Genomic DNA, 5,718 nt, shown 5'->3' with positions numbered 1-5,718 from the left:
TTCTGCTTCTCTATTCTATCAACTCAATCTTCCTTATCCCTCATTTCTCATCCAACCTCTCTCCACTCTTCTTTCAGCTACCTTCCTTGCTCCTCCCCATGCTTCCAATCTGTTCAGGAGATCTAGTCCCTTTCCCTTTCTCTGGAGAACCATGTATGTCTCTCTTAGTGCCCTCTTTGTTTCCTAGCTTCTCTGAGGTTGTGGATTGTAGGCTGGTTATCCTTTTCTCTATGTCTAATATCCACTTATGAGTGATTAAATACCATGTTTGTTTTTCTGTGTCTGTGATACCTCACTCAGGACGATTTCACCTAGTTCCATCCATTTGCCTGCAAATTTCAAGATTTCATTTTTTCCACTGATAGCACCACATTTTCTTGATCCATTCTTGATCCATACACATAACCTGGTTGCTTCCAGGCTATGTGTATTGCAAATAATTCTGCTATGAACATAGTTGAAGAGATGTCCTTGTGGCATGAATGTGCATCCTTTAGGTACATGCCTATGAGTGGAACTGCTGGATCTTAAGGTAGATTGATTTCTATTTTTCTGAGAAACTGCCATACAGATTTTCAAAGTGACTTTACAAGTTTGAACTCCCAGCAGCAATGGAGGAGTGAACTTATTTCTAAGGACTTTAAGTTCTTTCTTCCAAATAAAGTGAAAGGAAAGGATTAAAATCAAATTTAATCTGTGAATGGCATGTATAGACATAAGAAAAATCTCAATGTTTTATCCTTCACTGTTTTTGTCTTTTTTTTATTTTAATTTTAAATAGCTTGTTTTACATGTCAATCCCAGTTCCCTCTCCCTCCCCTCCTCCCGCACTCCCCTTCCACCCTCCCTCCCACCCTATTGCCAAATCCTTCCACATAGGGGATGTCTAGAGTCTATCATTTTACTCTTGGTAGGGTCAAGGCACTCCCCTAAGAGTCCAGGCTGAGAGAGCATCTCTCTTTGTGCTATAGGCACATGAAGACAGATTGTATACCAGGGATAGACACTGATCCACAGCTCAGAGCCCCATAGGTTGTCCAGGCCTTCTCACTGACACTCACATTTGGGGGGTCCAGATCAGTCCCATTCTGGCCTCCCCACTGTCGGTCTGGGGTCCAAGAGCACTCCCCTGTTCAGATCAGCTGTCTCTGCTGGTTTTGCCAGCCCATTCTTTGCCAATTTGCTCATCATTCCTCTCTCTCTGTCACTGGGTTCCTTGGGTTCAGTTCAGTGCTTAGTTGTGTGTTTGCCTCTGCTTCCATCAGTCCCAGGATGAAGGCTCCCGGATAGTTATAGACATCAAGTTCATTATCAGGAATGGGCATTCGAGGTGGTCCTTCCACTATTGCTTAGCTTGCCAATTGATGTTATACCTTTAGATCACATTTCCTGATACAATAGAATGCTGTCATGTTTTAACCCTGGAATAGTCACAACAATATTAAGGCATTTCCTGTTAGTCATATGTTTAATAATTTATTCACAACACTGTTAATGCATGTGATCCTTATGCGATGTCTACAGATTTAATTTTTAATTAACTTGAATATGATGTTCATTTTTCATTTGATTAAACTAAATTCACTAGAGAATAGATATCAAAGAAACTGCCTTGAGAGTTGGAGAGATGTCTTATCATTTGAGAGAGAAGGCTCTTTCTGAGTAGCAGCAATGGTATCCCAGGGCCCATGCCAGGCAGCTCCATGAGATCCGACATGCTCACCTAGCATTCCCAGATATACAACAGACACACATGCATGGGCATGCACACACACACACACACACACACACACACACACACACACACGTGAGCACATGAACAAAAATAAAAATAAGTCTAAATGAGAAATATTCTTTTGATTTTTTTGACCTGTAATGCCAAACACATTTGGGCCACACAAATTTTAAGCATTATATCAGCTCAGTAATGTAATAATGGTGATTTGGGGAAATGTTTACAAGTCAGAAAACTACACCATTCACCTAATATGCTGTGTAGATTTTCAATGAACATATTCATAGTTTACTTATTTTAAAAATAAACATTATTGTTGCTAATACTGTATGTAGTGTGTGCCTTATGAAGACTTTGCTTAGTAGCGTAACCTGCACTTTGAAAATGTCTCCCTACCATCTTCCTTCTGGTCACCTCATCCGCAGTTTTCTTATTGCATCCTCCCCAGGCCCCTTCGTAATAAATAAAAATGCAGTTTGTTTTGTTTTTCTTTAATATATATAAATGTGTGTACACACATGTGTGCACCCTTTGTGTACCTATGCCACAGAAGTCAGAAAATTGTGTCATATTTCCATGGTGCTGGAGTTACAGAAAGTTAAGGACCACCAGGAGAGACTCAGGACTAAGCATTGGCCCTCTTAAACAGCAGCAAGTACTTTGAATGCAGAGCTGTTTTTCTATCATTGGGCTGATTATACTTTGTGTCTACTTTTCAAATATTGTGGTTACTTCCTATGGAAAAAAATGTATTGTTTAAAACAATGAAATGAGGAGAAGTCTCTTTCCCTTTCTCAATGTTGTTTTTCCCTCTTGGAATTAACTGTAAAATAAACGTTTTCATTTTATTTAGTAATGCAAACAAACATACATGGAAGTGACTTTTCTTGAGCTCACATATTACTCTCATGTAACTATTAGGAATTCTTCCCTTGTTTTGTGTCTAATATGAGAAGTCACCTGCAGTGTTGCCGTTTCCTCCCTGTATCAGTGCTTGCTTTGGTTTCTCATTGTGGCTGCAGATCTCCCAGGTGTACACTCTTCTATTTAAATCCCAGTGTTATATGGTAATTAGGCATTCCAGTAAGAAATAATTCAGTTCCGAATACTAGAAATTTGGGGTTTATAAAATCTTTTTTTTCTTTATAAATACCAGTTAATTGAAAGTGTATTTCTTTTTAAATACCAGCTAATATCAGTGTAACAGACATGATCTGTTCTTATTTAACTGGTGAGAGTGAGGCCATCTCAAAGTTAAGGTTAAAGAGATATGCTCATTCTACATAAAATGCATGCTTAGCTGTTAGGAAATTTGTAGATAAGATATGGTTTAAAACTTCTAAAGAATGTTTACCTGTAAACAGAAGCAAAATGTCATTTTTGTATATTTAATGATATTTCTTACATTGTTTCTAATTCTTCAGGGTCACCCTGTGATCCCACATTCATCTTGGGCTGTGCTCCCTGCAATGTGATCTGCTCCATTATTTTCCAGAATCGTTTTGATTATAAAGATCAGGATTTTCTTACCTTCATGGAAAAACTAAACGAAAATATCAGGATCCTGAGCTCGCCCTGGTTTCAGGTGAAGTAAAGATCTTTTTCTTCTGGGAACACCTTTGTAATCTTTCATTCTCACAGTCAAATTCAATATGGACCAAGAAGTGAGGTGAGCAGACTCCATGATTCTGAACAACATATTATGAAAAGAATATGTAGAAGGCAGATCTAAGCCCTTTTGCTGTACAAAGAGCAAAGCTGAAGGGCAAACTCAGGGTGGCTCAAGCCTGCTAGGTCCCTATCCATTTTAAATAGATGTTCACAGAACTGTTTATAAGATTGCATTCAAATCCAGAAATGCTGCAAGCTGTTCACAGGACCTTATTCTATGAATAGTTCTAATACTTTTTTCTATTATTAAACATATATATCCTGAACATATTGCTAGGCAGGAATATTTTAGTTTAGAAAGAATATTTTCTGAAAGGATAAAGAATAAAATGAAAATGAAACCTGACACGAAACGCTGAGTAGTTTCAGTGGTTTAATGTGTCAGCTGGAATCATGCTTGACAAACAGACAAGTAGAAAGGCTATGAGTGATTTAATGTTGTGTGTCCAACATCCATCTTCTTAGAGTTGTCCTAGGCACTAGTGGCACCTCATGTACTCTCCGTAAAGAATGGCTATGATCCGGGCACTCAGCACAACAAGGCACCATGCAGTCAGACACGACTATGTTAAGCAAATGCATGGTGTGGTATGGGAAAGACAGCGAGGTAAAATGCTTCATGTCCTGTGGAGAGAGATACAGTTCAAGAGAGGACTGAGATGGATGTATTAATTGCCACCAGGGAGGGCCATGGTGTTGTCTGGGTCTCGGCTGCATCCAGGACCGATGTCTGGGTTCATGGTCCTGTTGCAGCCAGGGTTTGTGTTGATGTCCATAGCTCCTGATAGAACTGAAGGCAAAGATGGAAGGACTGCACAAAGTTAGTCCTGACACTCACTGGCTGCATCACTAGGGGGAACAGGCTCTGTATTTCTTCTGAGAAGCACACTGGAACTGATCCCGTTGACAGGTGTGTGGAGCAGGCCCAAAGAATGTGCACCTGGGTGATCTGACTCCACCCCTCATCTGCCATATGGTGACTTGGGTGTGGGAGAGCTGACCCCCGTGCCTACTGCTTGTGGAAAGTGGGACAGTTAGCCCTGAGGTCATAAGAGCAGGAGAGCTGCTCTTGCAGACACCACTGCAGAATGCAGGCAGCAGACCATGCACCTTGTCTGGGCAGCACAGCAGAGCTCCTTCTGTGGGACATTATTTCTTATTCACGTCGGGATCTACAAACCCGAGTAGATCTTGCTGTATTTTATGGATATGTGTATTTCCTCATATCTGCTCCTTTAAAAAGTTTTTTGGCAAGGACTGGAGAGATGGATCAGTGCTTAAGAGTGTGTGTTAATCTTCCTGATTCCAATTTTTAGCATCCATGTTAGGTGGCTCAAAACCACTAGCTCCCGGAGATCTGATATCTTTGGCTTCCAAGACACCCACACATACATGGTACACACATGTATGCATGCATACACATGCCACATACACCACTAAAAGTAAAACAGTACATCTTATCAAAAATGTCTTTGATTTTGTAGGTCTGCAATAATTTTCCTTTACTAATTGACTACTGTCCAGGAAGTCATCACAGAATAAGAAAAAATATCACTTATATCAGAAGTTACCTTTCAGAGAAAATAAAAGAACATCAGGAATCATTGGATGTTGCCAATCCTCAGGACTTCATTGATTATTACCTGATTAAACTAAAGCAGGTAAAATGTTAACATATATTTATTTTATTGTTTGAGCATTTTGTGGTTTGCTGAGCACCAACAGGTTTATCAGAGATGGTTTAAATCAGTTGTACAATGAAAAAGTAAAGACCCAGAGACTGTTGCTGAGTTTCAAACTTCAGGCAGAATATCAGAAATGCAAAGCAGCCGGGCACTAGCTTTGTACCTCTACTTCAGGGTGAATGGGCTGATCCTACTCCATTAGCTGAAACAGCTTTATTCATCAACCAGTAAGAGAAACATATATTTTTTTGGTTGTGAGCCTAGGCCTCACCCTCCCTGGGGAAATGAGGGGGTACTGGGAGGAGTTGGTGGGAAGGCATGGTAGGAGGGGAGGGAAAAGGAACTGGGATTGACATGTAAAGGAACCTTGTTTCTAATTAAAATTTAAATTTTAAAATTAAAAAATAGAAACATATATACATAGCATGCAGAAAGACATCCCCCATCATCTCTTTTCTGTATAAATAAAAAGGAAGCCTTTAATTTTAACATAGTAAAACTACATATGACAAAACTGTTATCAAGCAAGAATTATAGTTACAACATTTAGTCCATTAATATTTGGCAAAATTTAAGGAAAATATTCTATCATCTAACCTATCTTTGTGAGTCTAAACTTTTATATAT

The 5,718-nt window shown here is 39.4% G+C and overlaps 1 long non-coding RNA gene across 1 annotated transcript; it reads left to right on the top strand.

Annotated features, from left to right (window-relative positions):
* Positions 1 to 3,164: 3,164 nt before the first annotated feature.
* Positions 3,165 to 5,079, top strand: LOC101830819. The gene is made up of 2 exons (XR_005875375.1): positions 3,165 to 3,320; positions 4,891 to 5,079. It is a non-coding gene; the product is annotated as an uncharacterized LOC101830819 (long non-coding RNA).
* Positions 5,080 to 5,718: the final 639 nt, after the last annotated feature.

This window comes from Mesocricetus auratus, unplaced genomic scaffold, assembly GCF_017639785.1.
Source record: "Mesocricetus auratus isolate SY011 unplaced genomic scaffold, BCM_Maur_2.0 contig_10136_pilon_obj, whole genome shotgun sequence".
NCBI classification, from domain to species: Eukaryota; Metazoa; Chordata; class Mammalia; order Rodentia; family Cricetidae; genus Mesocricetus; species Mesocricetus auratus.
This window is presented reverse-complemented; position numbering and strand designations above follow the sequence as displayed.